This window comes from Oryctolagus cuniculus, chromosome 12 (assembly GCF_964237555.1).
Source record: "Oryctolagus cuniculus chromosome 12, mOryCun1.1, whole genome shotgun sequence".
Lineage (NCBI taxonomy): Eukaryota > Metazoa > Chordata > Mammalia > Lagomorpha > Leporidae > Oryctolagus > Oryctolagus cuniculus.
In genome coordinates, this window is record NC_091443.1 from 22,770,778 (window position 1) to 22,785,181 (window position 14,404).

General features: G+C 40.3%; 1 long non-coding RNA gene across 2 annotated transcripts in view; it reads left to right on the top strand.

Moving 5' to 3' along the window:
- Positions 1–14,404, top strand: part of LOC103351253 (uncharacterized) — a 219,647-nt gene that overhangs the window by 131,044 nt on the left and 74,199 nt on the right. For both annotated transcript variants that reach the window (XR_011380719.1, XR_011380720.1), the window contains exons 3-5: positions 10,502–10,749; positions 10,840–10,957; positions 12,703–12,775. This is a non-coding gene — a long non-coding RNA (uncharacterized lncRNA). The remainder of the gene's footprint in view (positions 1–10,501; positions 10,750–10,839; positions 10,958–12,702; positions 12,776–14,404) is intronic.

A 14,404-nucleotide genomic window follows, 5' to 3' on the forward strand; every position in this document is an offset into this window, starting at 1 on the left:
CTAGTTTCACATCACGGGAAGAATACAAATTGCCATGACATGAGCAAATCATGACAATAGTAAGTTAATAAGCTATCATAACTATTTTGAGGAATAATGGGATTAAAGATGAATCCTAAAAAATACTTTGAGAACAGGCACAAAGAACAAACCAATTCATACCTAATCCAGAAAAGCATCCATATGATACATGACTGTGAAGCAGCAAGCTACAGGACTCCCTTTGTAGCACAGGTGTTTTTATTTTTTCAAGGGAATAAAGTTCAGGTTACAGTCAGTGTTTTCAAGTCAAGTATCTGCTTTCCAAGATTGTTACATAATTGGTTAAGCCTCAGTTTTCCCCAGAGGAGGCTGGAACCAGGGTCCCTGCTCCTTGGCATCGAAATGAGCAGTCTCAGGGTGGTTTTCCAGGTGTTGAGGTATGTTGTGGAGCTCAAGGCCTGTCTCTGGAATCTTGCTCTATATTTGAGCAAGAGGAAACCTGTTCCCTAAGGAGAGGAAGCCTGTGTCGGAAAATATCAGCCACATTTCCAGGCTAAATGGATGAAACCTAAAGCTCTGATTGTCAGGTAGCTTTTTGCATTCTGGAATGTTCTAAATTCTAGAGTCTCAGCACTCTGTAGCTGCACAGGGAGATGTGGGGAAGGCAGGCGTGTCTAAGGGGCTAGGCCACAGGGACAGTGGACCAGAAATACCAGAAGGACTTCCTTAGAGCAGTGCTTCACCTGCAACACAGCCTGTATGCCTGAGTCCCCCCAGGATTATGTTGCATGTCCCAAGGAACCTCAAGATTTAGAGAACAGTACAGTAATGTATCCTAACAGGAGATAGTTCTGTAAGATAGTGCACATGAACAATTCAGATTAAATGACCCTTGCAGGGGTTGGATACATTCAGAGTAAGCATGTTATCTTGAAGCTGACATTTCAGAAATAAAGGCACACTTTGTGTGAATCAACCGTCTTTTCAGACAGGCAAGCAGCACTGTTGGGACTAAGCTGTAGGCAAGGTTATGAATTCTGGGACTTTAATTTAGACTTGAAGCTTGTTAGAACCGGAAGAAAGCTGAGCAGCCCTCTGGGCCAGTCATTCCCAAACCACCAAGCACTTAAGAATCATTAAGTTGACAATACACGCTCCCACGTCCCACACAGACTTCAACTCTTGGAATTTGCTTTGGTTCTGAGTGGGTGTTCTGTAGAGTACAACTGGGAAAACACTACTTGGTCCAGTTCCTGTGACTTACAAAGGAGAAGATGAGGACCAGAGAGGGTAGGCAACGTGCTCCAGGTAACACAGGAAAGCACCATCAGACATACTTCCCTCACCTGGGAGCCTATGGAGGCTGACACCTTGAGATATTAGGAGACTGTCACCCACTGTTGCTCCTAAAGGAATAGCCTGCTGATTATAGAAATGGCCATTGCTTTTATTCAGAGCAAAGGGAATTTGGTTCTGCCCTTAGCCTTGTGGGAAAAAACGTTATGGTGGCATTTAAGTGTCCTTTCTCTTAGGAATTTGCGCGGACCTGCACATGGCATTCACCAGGAATCAGAAGGGCTGGAACAGAGTCTGCCCTTAGCCTTGAATTTGTCTTGGGCAAATAACTCTGCTGACTTTTACTCTTTGCATTGTTAATGGACTAGATATCTCCCTTCTCATCCAGACCTCACCTTACAAGTTTCACCATAGACAAAGATACTCAGTTTCCTTCTTCCATTTTAGCCATTTGATTGTGTATAATTATACTGATAGTTAACAGTACTAAGTGCCAGACAGGGTTCTAAGCATTTTACATATTTTTTTGCATTTAATATTTTTAACAATCCAATGTTGCTATGCCCATTTTTCAGATGAGGAAACTGAAGCACAAAAAATTTAAGCAACTTTCCCAAGATTATGTAACTAGTGAGAGACACAACTGCAAAGAAATCACGTAAGGGAAGAAACAGAAAATAAACAATATATTGGGATGACATGGTATATTTTCTTTTTTTAAAAAAATAAGATTTATTTATTTATTTGAGAGGCAGAGTCACAGAGAGAGAAAGGGACAGAGATCTTTCATCTACAGGTTTTTTTTTTTTTTCAGCCTGTCACCATTTATTATTTCAGCACTATAACTGAGGAGCCTGAACTGCTGGCTCTTCTTCCCTTTGTATTTGTGTAAGGAGTACTGTACTCCTATAAAAGGTTTTAAAATACAAAATGTACAAGAAAACACAATCTCAAGTGCTGTAAACATAACTGAGAACCATTTCTTTACTAAGCATCCATTTTATAAAATACAAGGTTTCGATCTGAGCCCATCTGAGCCTTTAAGATGACCATCTGTTCTGAGTGTCAAAACCAGGGCTTCACAGCCCTGCTCAGCAAAGTTCTGGTGGTAGTGGCTGGCCCTGGATGGGAAAGGGCTGTACCCTGGGCAGCAACACCACACGTGACCCTGAGGACATCTGTTTCTGTCAAAGCGCTTTCAGCCATGTTTCTCTGTGCATCTCCAGAAAGCAGAAGGCTGCTCATTCCATTCCTCAACCCAAGATCTAGCATGGGTTAGAGAGGGAAGGGATTCATGCTAGCACATGCCCAGCTGCTCAGTGCTGCTACCAGAAATCAACTTGCATAGTCCAGTGGATGTGTGCTTTTAACATCACTATGTTGCACAAAAATACAGGTTTACTCCCTAAGTGGCCACAAAGCCAGAGCTGGGTCAGTCCAAAAGTAGGAGCCAGGAGCTTCATCCAGGTCTCCCATGTGGGTACAGGGGCCCAAGCACTTGGGCCGTCCTCCCCTTATTTCCTAGGCCATCAGCAGAGAGCTGGATTAGAAATGGAGCAGCCTGGACATGAACCAGCATCCATGTGGGATGCCAGTGCCACAGGTGGAGGCTTAATTTATGCCACAGCGCTGGCCCCAGCATGATATATTTTCAGTGTTGACCTTTTCTAAGCATTTTATTTTTCCCTTTGCCTTTTTCCACTTAAACCAGTTAGGCTCATCTCTACAAACTGCTTCTGTGAGTGAGTATGACTGACACAGGGCCTTTTTCTGGCTTTTACCTTTCAGTTGCCTAGGCTTTTAGAGGAACTAAAAGAAGTCCCATGTGGACGATTTTGGGGAAAACATTGAAGTACACACACACACACACATTCCATACCAGCTGAGACAAAAACAATCTGAGCTTGCAAGAGAGAAGAGCAATGGCAGGGAAGCACTGAGAATGCAGAGTGGTGCAGATTCTGGATTTCGCCAGCAAGCCCTGAATAAATAATCCCTGAAGGGTTGGAGGCATGCAGGAGCAGAGGGGCGTGATCTCTTGGGGGAGGCCAGGAGTTGGTAGCCAGAACCCAGAAAAGAGACATCCAGCACCATCATGTCCAAGTAGGCTTCCCACAGCCCAGTGTGAGAGAGAAGCATCAGGATGCTTACCGTGTCATATGTGCATAGAGGAACTAATCGGAGACCATGAAATACCAACAGTAACACCGATCATTAAATAATGTTATATCTGTATGAGTTAGATGATTGGGAAGCTTTCAAGCAAGATGATGCTTTCTGTTCCCAGTCAGGAACACTCTGACTCCAACACTAAAGAATTTCTCAGAATCAAGGAACCTCGATTTGTGAAGTAGCGGTGGGTATTGTTAGGGGTGATGGCAGCAGCTGGTGGCTTAAATAGTTGGGTCTCTGTTACCAACATGGGAGACCTGAATTGAGTTTGGGACTTCTGTTTCCAAACAAACTGAATGAGAGGCCCTGACTTTGCCTTCTTATCTGAAGTAACCATAAAACAGGATGAAATATATGAAACAATAACATATTAAAACTGGGCATTAGGCAAAGGAGAATAACCCTTGCTCCAGCTTACTGCCTAAAGAGCTTACTAAAAAAGGTCAGTCTCCTTAGTTGAGATAGTTCAACTTTGTTTAACAAATCCCTGGGGATTAATTGCACAGACAGAATTCTGGAGATGTATAGAGAGTACTGTTCAAGTATTCACAGCATATATAGGGAAGAAACTATCTGATGTCAGAAAAAGAACTACTTGAGAGGACTGTAAATAATGATAATCTAATAGTTCCACAATTCTTGAATAGTGTCTTTTCTCAGCAACCAGAATGGAAAATGTCAAGATTCATAGAGAATTAGGTAGACTATTCAGAAGGTTTGTCTCAGTAGTGGTGAGTAATTTTCTCTAGACAAACTGGGACTCTGGCCCCACTTAACAAATCTTAAAAGCAAGTCCTAAAAAGAACAGAATGTTTCCAGATATTTTATCTGTGTTCTAAGCCAAAGCTCAAAAATATTTAGATGAATACAAAAATTTTCAGTTCCCAGCATGTGAAAGTCAGAGTGTCTGCCACCCAATTAAAAAGTTAGCAGACATATATAAATAAACAGAAAATTACAAACTATAATGAGAAGAAAAATCAATCCCTGAAAACTGGCTCAGAACTTGCATCGATATTATAATTAGTGAACAGAGACATTGAAACAGTTATTAAATTGTATTCCATATTTTGAAAAGTTTTGGTAGACACATGAAAGTTTTTAAAAAATCCGTACTTCTAGAGATGAAAACTACAATGTCAGTTATGAAACATGAAGGTACTTCCAAAAGTTCATGGAAAATGGATTTAAAGATAAGTTTATTTTGTTGCTAAAATTTTTGAAATCCAGTATACTTTTTTCATTATACCCATTTTCCATGACCTTTTTGAAGAACATTCAAACACGGGATATAATTAAAAGGCAGATAAAACATTGTAAAATAAAATGCTAGTGAGCACAAAGACATAGAATTAGAAAATTTATGAATGAAATATAAAAATAGAAGAATTTTAAAAAATGAAATGAGAAGTGAAGAAAAATGTTTGAAGAACTAATGTTCAAAATTTTCCAGATTTGAAGACAACTACAAACCACATCAAAGAAATTAATCAACAAACCCCACATCTAACAGACACAGAGAAAATGTTACCAAGGTGTATCAAAATCAAGTTACTCTAGAACACATTTTAAAGGAAATTCTAAAAGTAAACAAAGAAAGATGGTTGTTTATCCTAGCAGTTGACCTGCAAACATCCCATTATCCGGATACCTGGATTTGATACCTGACTGGGCTCCTGATTTCAGGTTCCTGCTAATGCAGATCCTGGGAGGCAGCAGTGATCCTCAAGTAATTGGATCACCTACATGAGAGAACTGGATTGAGTTCCAAGCTCCTGGCTTCAGCCTGATCTAGTCCCAGCTGTTGTGGGCATTTGGGTAGTAAATCAGCAGATGGAAATGTCCTCTCTCTTGGGGCCAGCGTTGTGTCACAACAGGTTACTGTGCTGATTGTGATGCTGGCATCCCACATAAGCACTGGTTCAAGTCCCGGCTGCTCCACTTCTGCTTCAGCTCTCTGCTATGACCTCGGAGAACAGTGGAAGATGGCCTAAGTCCTTGGGCCCCTTCACCCACGTGGGAGACCCAGAGGAAGATCCTGGCTCCTGGCTACGGACTGGCAAAGATCTGGCCATTGCGGTCATCTGGGGAGTGAACCAGTGGATGGAAGACATCTCTCTCCTCTCTCTGTCTCTCTCTCTGCCTCTCTGTAACTCTGCCTTTCAAATAAAGTAAATAAATATTTTAAAAAAAGAAGTCAGTGGAGTAAATATCTTTCAAGTACTGAGAAGGAGAAAAACAAACCCAAGATGTCAGTCTCGAATGCTAGGCCCTTTTCAAAAACGAAAGCAACTGCACACGTTTAAAAAACATGAAAACTGGAAGACTTGCCTTACAAGAAATAATAAAGATTGTCCTTTCAGCAGAAAGAAATAATTGCCATTGAAAATGTGTGCTGCACAAAGGAATGAAGAACAAAGTAAATAGTAACTACCTGGGTAAATATGTAAGATTTTATTCATATTATGTATTTTGTTTAGAAATAGTTTACTGTTTATGCAAAATAACATATGAGGATTACAATGTATATGGAGATAAAAGACAAGAAGTATCCTGTTTAAGGTTCTTACATATAAATTGGTGGAATATTATTTGACAGTAAATTACACTAACTGAAAGAAAATATCATAAACCCTAAAGCAATTACCAAATTAACAGAAGTCTTAGCTAATAAGCCAAAAAATAGGAGATGCAAATGAATTCATAAGAAATGCTCAACTATTTCAAAAGAAAACAGAGAAAGAAAAAGAAAAGATTAGATCAGATGTGAGAAATAGAAAACATCACCACGTTTTGATTGCGGCGATGATTGTACAGTTATAAATGTTAAATTTTATAAATGTATGTATTTTAAATATGTGCATACCATGAAGCTGTCAGAAAAAAAGTGCTAATTTGCAAGTCATTTCCAATTGTCTTCAGCTTTATATATCAGTTAGAAATTATTATGGGTTGAATTGTTGAATTGTGCCCACCTCATTGCCACCCAATTTAAATATTGAAATCCTAATCTTATCAGAATGTAACTTTATTTGTAGATAGAGTGTTTTCACAGGTAATCAAGTTTATGTCATTAGAGTGAACTGTAATCCACTTTGATGTTCTTATAAAAAGCGAAACTAGGTATAGGCACTGTCTCAGTTTGTTCGGACTGCCATCACGAAATACCACAGACTGGGTTACTTAAGCGGTAGTTTATTTCTCACTGTTCTAGAGTCTGGGAATCCCAAGATCAAGATCCCAGCAAAGCAGCTTTATGCTGAGCCCTCATCTCTTGGCTCATACGTGGCTGGCATCTTGCTGTGTGTTCACAGGACCTTTTTGTGCATGTACAGGGATAGAAAGAGTGTGCACGTGCTCTAGGGTCTCTTCTTATCAGGGCACTAATTTCATCAGACCAGAATCTCATCCTCTTGACCAGAACTCCAAATACCATCCAAAGGCCCTCTCTAAAAACTGTTATATTGGGGGTCAAGTTATCAACATGTATCTTGGAGGGAAACACTCAGTCATTCAGTTCATAACAGGCACACGTGCAAGAAGCAGCCATGTGAACATGAAAACAGTCGTCTGTAAGCCAAGGAGAGAGGGCTGTGAAACCTTGATCTTGAAATTCAAACCTCCATAACTGTGACATAAGACATTCAGTTTATAGTACCCTGTTAACAGCAGCCTTAGAAAGGTAATACAGAAATGCAATTGACAAGAAAACTTAAAAAATATTGAGTCATTAGGAATCTAGGGATCTCGCCCAGTACATAGTATCTTCAGTGCTTAGCATCAGCAAAGAGATGTTCACAGTGCAGTCATAGCCATTGTTTCTAAACCTTCTGTTAGAAAAATTTCAGAACTAATTACTCAGAGGCAGACAGAGACAGACATAGATCAACTGGGGAACATACTGCTGTTTTCTTTAATCCTTAAAGGAAGGTGATTTGATTCTTTTTTCTTTATTCACCTTTATTTTTAATCCACAAAAACCACTACTAGCTACAATTACAAAAGGGTACTTCAAAAACTTTATGTAAAAATGGAATTGAAAGATAAGTTAATTTTGGTGCAAAGAAATTGAAATCCATGCACAGTTTTTTCATAATTATATTTTCCATGGATTTTGAAGATCTCTTATAAATACTCATGGTAGCAATACAAGCATTCACAGGTAAGAAAAGTTGAGCATTATATTGAAGCCTTTTATCTACTTTCAAATTCCCCTTCCTAGGTTTAGAATAAGAAACCAGTTCTTTTAAGTCTAAGACAAAAGTATGTGCATATTACACTATCTATTAAACCAATTTAGTTAACTGGTAGTGCAGTTGGTATCTGGTAGCTTGAAGCCTATCAACTACCTGTAACTAAGATTAAATAGCTGGCTACACCTAAAAATGAATTTCTGAATACTTAATTCTAGCTCTCCCAAAAATACATTTTACAAGTGTTCTCCAGATAAGACTCAGATATTTGTTTTCTACAAGTGATTCATGTGTTCATGGTATCCCTTAACCAAACTCATTTGTGAAGAAACTTCTTTACAATTTTTTTTCCTGGGTTGCCTAAGAAAATTGTGCTTTTCACCAATAAAGTAAAATTCAAAATCCCTGAAATGTTTCATCTGGTAGGGGAAAAAAGATACAAAGAATCTCTTGAGAAAAGTCTAGATTGTGCCATAAAGAGGAAGCAGAGGCCAGGATATGTGGCAGCATTACTTCCAGGTCTTCCATATTACAGGCACTGTCTGTTCTTCTTGTCTATCATTATAGTAATTTATGTGAAGGAAGGGTACTTTATTTCAAATTAAAGTTGAATGAGAACCCTGGGCTTTCTTCTTTAATAGTACTTGATACTTTAGTGCTTGACACAACCCTTCCAAATGCATTCTATCAACTTTATTTGCATAAAATCTTATGAGACAGTATGATTAGTTCAAGTCTATAGGAAAAACAAACTCAGAGAGATTTTACAGTTGGTAAGATCACCTAGCTAGGAAGTGGCAAAGTTAGACTCAAACTCAGGTTTCTCATTCTCTATCCCATGCCTTTCTTTCTGTTTTCCTTCCAGGCCATACGGAAGCCTATCTCTAACACCACATCCTTCAGGGTAGTTTGTCAACTGGGTTTATGTTACAATAAAATATAACTTTCTTACATGATCCCTTGATCTTGAACTGTTGTAATTGATCAAGGCCTATTTGTAGCTACAATATAAATGGAGGCAAATAATATACTTTGATCTCATTACACAGGATCTGTTTCCAAGCTTTGATTCTTCCAGCTTAGACTTGCTGAATATCGTCTAATATTGAAGTGGCAGGAAAACATTTTATTCTATTTATGTTCTTACTCAGCTGAATGTCGTCTAATATTGAAGTGGCAGGAAAACATTTTATTCTATTTATATTCTTACTCAGCTAGAATGGCCAAGAAGAAGCAACTGAATTATACCTGAATTTATACTTAAAATGTTATCACTAGGAAATTGTTGATTTGATGTTATCATTTCTGTAATTACAAAAGAAATATCCATTCCAGTAGAAGTTACCACAATATGGGAATAATTGCTATGCTATTACAGAATAGTTGCATGATATGGTTATTCTTGTCATACAGACTATAAATTATGTACTAAACATAATATAATTTATAATGCAGAACTCAACATGGCTTAAAGTAGCTACCAAACCCGGGTTGTGCTCTGTGGTTGTTGCAAAGTAATTACATAATTATTTAAGCCTTACAAACTTAGAAATTACAAAGTAGTTATGAAAAGCATTACTATGAGAAGCTAAATGGAACTTAAAATAGTTACTAACCAAATTGGGTGATTTTGTTGTTATTGTGCTAAATAGTAATCCCATCATTATCTTTTTTTGTGATAGCTTCTAATATATTTTAACAAATGCTTCTCATTTGTCTTTATTCATGCAATCCTGAGCTCAAAGCCCGAAGAAAATTTTTAAGCCAATTCTCTGCCAAAACCATGAACTCCTCCTACAGTGTTCAAAACTAGTTGTTGAGTTTCTTCTTGAACAAAGACAGATAAGAGCTCCATAAATTAATAGAAGTCAATGCATCAGGATTCTTTTTTTAAAAAAAAAATTTATTTATATGAAAGAGAGAGGGAGGAATGGAGGGAAAGAGAGAGAGAGAGAGGGAGGGAGGGAAGGAGGGAGGAAGGGTGGAGAGAGAGAGAGAGAGAGAGAGAGAGAGAGAGAGAGAGAGAAGAGAGAGAAAGAGAAAGAGAGAGAAAGAGAAAGAGAAAGAGAAAGAGAAAGAGAAAGAGAAAGAGAAAGAGAAAGAGAAAGAGAAAGAGAAAGATCAGTCTTCATCCACTGGTTCACTCCCCAAATGGCTACAGCACCCAGGGTTGGGTCAGCCCAAAGCCAGGAGCCTGAAACTCCATCTGGATCTCCCATATGGGTGACAAGGACCTAGGTACTTGGCCATCTTGGGCCAGCTTCCTGTGCCTTCCCAAGCACATTAGCAGGAATGCTGGATTGGAATTAGGTCAGCTGGAACTCAAATCAGTGCTCATACGGCATGCCAGTGTTGCAGGTGGTGGCATAATCTACTGTGCTATGATGCTGGCCCATAAGATTGTTCAGTTACATGTGGAAGGAGACCCAGAAATTTATACATTTAGGTCACTGAAAATTCCAAGGCTATTGGCTCTGAATCTGCCTTGAGCTGGGTGTTAAAATGTTGTAGGTGATACTTAATCTTTAAAAAAAAATATATTTGCCCAGTTGCTCCTCTTCCAGGCTAGCTCTCTGCTGTGGCCAGGGAGTACAGTGGAGGAGGGCCCAAGTACTTGGGCCCTGCACCCCATGGGAGACCAGGATAAGTGCCTGGCTCCTGCCATCGGATCAGTGTGGTGCGCCTGCCACAGCGCGCTGGCCGTTGCGGCCATTGGAGGATGAACCAACGGCAAAGGAAGACCTTTCTCTCTCTCTCTCTCTCTCTCTCACTGTCCACTCTGCCTGTCAAAAAAAATATATATATTTGCTTAAGTTTCTCTGTGGACTATGTTTTCAGATGAGTATTTCCCCTTGCAGTGTCAAGATGTCCATCAGAAGATCTGTGTCTAGCCTACCAAATTAGTAATTCCAGTGGAAGGAACTTCTGTTTCCTCATAGTTCAGGAGAAACCTGGAACGTTCTGGTTGGGCTCTTCTGTGTCACGTGTCTTTCCCTGACCCAGTCCCTGTCTACAGAAGTTTTCTTGGTTTACCTCTGGGTCCCATCAACATCTCTGGAACCAGAGGGACAGGGTCACTCCCAGAAATATCAAGGAAGAAGAAAAAGTAAGTGAACACTGAGCAGAGAAATACTACAGATATGCACAGTAGGCTAGATTTCTTCTTCTAATAGAGAAATTTCTTTCTTTTTTATAGTGGAGGACCTCTGGGAGATGAGTTCGGGTGAAAATAAGATGGATCCGGTCAACAAATTGGCTCAAGCTGGAAGCTGACATCCATGTTGCTGGCTTGCCCCAGGAACACAGCCAGAAGGGTAATCACAAGTTTACAGAAGCTCTTTTCTTTTTCCTCTAAATTGTGCTTACTCGGAACACAGTGTTCTTTAGCTTTAATCCAGATCATTGATTCACCAGCACCAACCTTTCGAAATTACTTAAATTTTTCTTCTGCCTTCTTTTTAAACAGTATCTGTGCATGACTCAAGATCCCTGCTGACACCATTCATCGTCCACAGAACTCCTTGGTGAACCACAAAACTCTGCTTTACATACTAATGATCTTTGAATCACAGGGCTGGGGATAAGGAATACTTTATACGCATGTGGATGAAGCCATAAATTGTATGGTGCTAGAGAAGCTTGCCACTCTGCTTCTCAGGTGTAGCAGGCGTTTGGATCCCTTATGGCTGCCAGGCATCTAAATGCCATTCCCCGTGGGCAATTATCTACCTTATAGGTTTTTGTGGGAAGCACAAAAATATCACCATGGAAGCTAAATATGCTGCAAACTCACTTTCCCAGCCCGCTTGCTGGTAGTGTGTGATCATGTGACCTGGGATCCACCAATCAAACACACCTACTTTGACCTTTGAAAAGAGGCCCAACCATGCAAAGAAGTAAGAATTGAGAAGAATCTCCCCTAGCAGTGAAGGCCATTGCTGTAAAATCAGATACTCGAGGCAAGAGAAGGGCAATGCCATCAGCTGTGCCCGCTGTCTGATTCTGTTGTTTCACGGCCCGAGTGCATGTGTAGGGCGCAGAGATTGCAGCCCCAGGGCCCTCTTCTCTGGACACATTTTGCAAGGCAATTTGATATTGCTCTGGGCTGAGCCCCTCCAAGCCTAGCTTTCCAGCACTCCCAAAGTTTCTAAGGGCTCCCTGTTATCTTTTTTCTTCTTACATAACCCAAAATAAGTATTTGTTGTTTGCATCTGAAAACCCAGGATATTAGTAAAGTTTTCATCTTATGCAGCCTCAGGAGTGATGTACAATTACTCTTGGCTGTTACCTAATAATTCTGGATTTGCTTAAAATACTCTTTCAGCATCCACTTCTGAAGATTGCTACAAGGAAAGCACTTGGAATATCTGTGGGACATAGTAGAGTCTCAGTATGAGCCTTTAAAGCTATTGAAGTATTCTTGGTAGTGTTTACAATTATTTTTTGAGTTACAAGAGGCATTTATCATCAAAAGTAAAATGAGAGATTCGTGTTTAAAATTCTGTCATCAAAAACACACATTCCTTAATTTTTATAATTTTCCAATCTATTTAGGTAGGGTTATCAGCAGCAGTAGCCTTGGTAAGGGGTGGGTGAAACCTAGGTTGGTGGAGAGGGTACTTGTTTGCATTTCTCAAGCACCTCCGTGTGTGTATGTGTGGGTGGAGGGGGTGATCACCCACTGCCTTAGCTGTTTGCTCTCTATAAAATGCAAATTAGTCCCAGAAAGGAAAAGATCCGAGTTGTGATTCCCATCATTTATTCTTCAGTCTGCTGCTATGGTTTGGGTATGATTTATCCTCTTAAGGTACCAGTGCTGAAAGCTTGGTCCCCAGTGTGGCAGTGCTGAAAGGTGGTGGGACCTTTAAGAGGCGGGGGGGGGGGGGGGGTGTGGCTATGGGAGGTTATTAGGTCATAGAAGTACCATGCTGGGGAAAGGATTAGGGTAGCTCTCGCAGGACTGGATTAGTTCTCTGGAGAGTAGGTAGCGGGAAGCAAGGTTGCCTCACAAGCTCAGCCTTTCTGCATAAAACCAGTTCCCTTCTGATTTCCTCTCCAGGTTGTGACACAGCCCAGGGACCTTCACCAGGGTACTGCTGCCATGCTGTTTGGATCCTCCAGCCACCAGAATCGTGAGTCAGAAAAACGTCTTTACTTTATAAAGTGCCCAGCCTTAGGTGTTCTGTTGTTATACATAACAGGGACTAAGGACATGTGCCCAGTGGATCTGGTGAGATATTGGTGTAGCAGTATGGAAGATACCTTGTGAGTCCTGAGAGAAGGGCTCCTTACAGCTGATCAGAGGGAAAAATAACACCACAGTGGTGCCTGGGCCACCCCTAGATGTGAGGAGTGGATTTCTAGTCATACCTTGGCCCTCCTAAAACTTGGTGATAGAGTCCTGTTTTGCTATGGAATTTTACTTGGAAACCAAAAACGTATGTGCTTATTTTCCTCTGGACTGTAATTATAGCAGAAATGCTCCCAACTCCTGCAAGCCCACAGCCCTGATACTCATGCAACTGTATCAGAAATTGGAGACGACAGCTATGGTAGAAGGATTGAGAAGGAAGAGGGAGGGAAAAAAGCCCATGTTACTAAGTTAATAACCAGAAGAAGAGCTAAATGGGGGCAGCTCCCTGACAGCCCCACATACGGTTTCTTAAGCAGAGTCATTTTGTGGTTTGTAATCAAGTGTCTGAATTCTGAATTTATAGGCCCCAGGATGGTAAGTGTGGTTATATGGTATTTAGCAATTTTGTGCAGCGTTGTGCTAAATATGGAAAAGTCGGAAAAGTATTTCAGTGCTTTTCCTTTGACTCGCCTCTGAGAGCTGGGTTGGATGACAGCTAAAAACACACCAGCCTGGCAAGGGGCAGTCAGGTTTATCTGCTCTAGGGCTTTAATTTGGTTTGAGAAACATTCCTTTGGAGTATGTCTAAATTAACTTCCTTTTTGCTCATGTAATTGCATTCATGTCTCAAAATCTCAAAATATCTAATGCATGGAGATAGATTTCTGCTTAATATGTAAAGCAAGGATTCCTGATAGTTATGGTCTGCCCAGGGAAAAGCCCTGAGCTGAGGATGCGCTTGGGGACGAAGTCAGAGACAAGATCTCTTTGTCATCCCTGGAGATTTTAAGCACAGGATGAAGTCTCAATAGGCAGGGCCGTGGCCCCAAAAGCATCGCCCAAGTGTTTGGGATCCAGGACATACAGTGCAAAGAATGGGGAATTTGACAGTCAGGGTTCATAAGTTTGCTCTGCCACTCACTATTGTGGAATTTGAGAAAACAATCAGTGACCTGTAATGGTCCCTTCAGTCCTAAGATTCAAGAGTAAAATTATAGGTAACATATAAAATTAAAATGTTCACATTTTCTGTACCAAATACCATTCCTTCAGTATCTGTAGTGGTTTGATAACTTCAAAACTGTGATATTTTAAGTCATCTTTTAATGTAGTTAAAACTCACATAAAGTATTCGATGTATCTCCTCCATTGCTCCCAAAGTGTGGTAAAGCACCCCAGTTCCCAACTACTTTCATGTGTACTTGATTGTAAAAGTCTTTTAACTATGAAATTCAGACTCATCCTGAGAGTACAAAGCTTCATTGTCGAGTATTTTAATGCATTTTCAAAAGAAATGTTTTGAGTCAACATGCAGAATAGGGAGCATATGAGATTTAGTCTCCAGTTGGAGTTTGGCCAACCGATGGCACTATTTTGGGCAAGTTACTTAGTTTTCTCATCTGTGAAA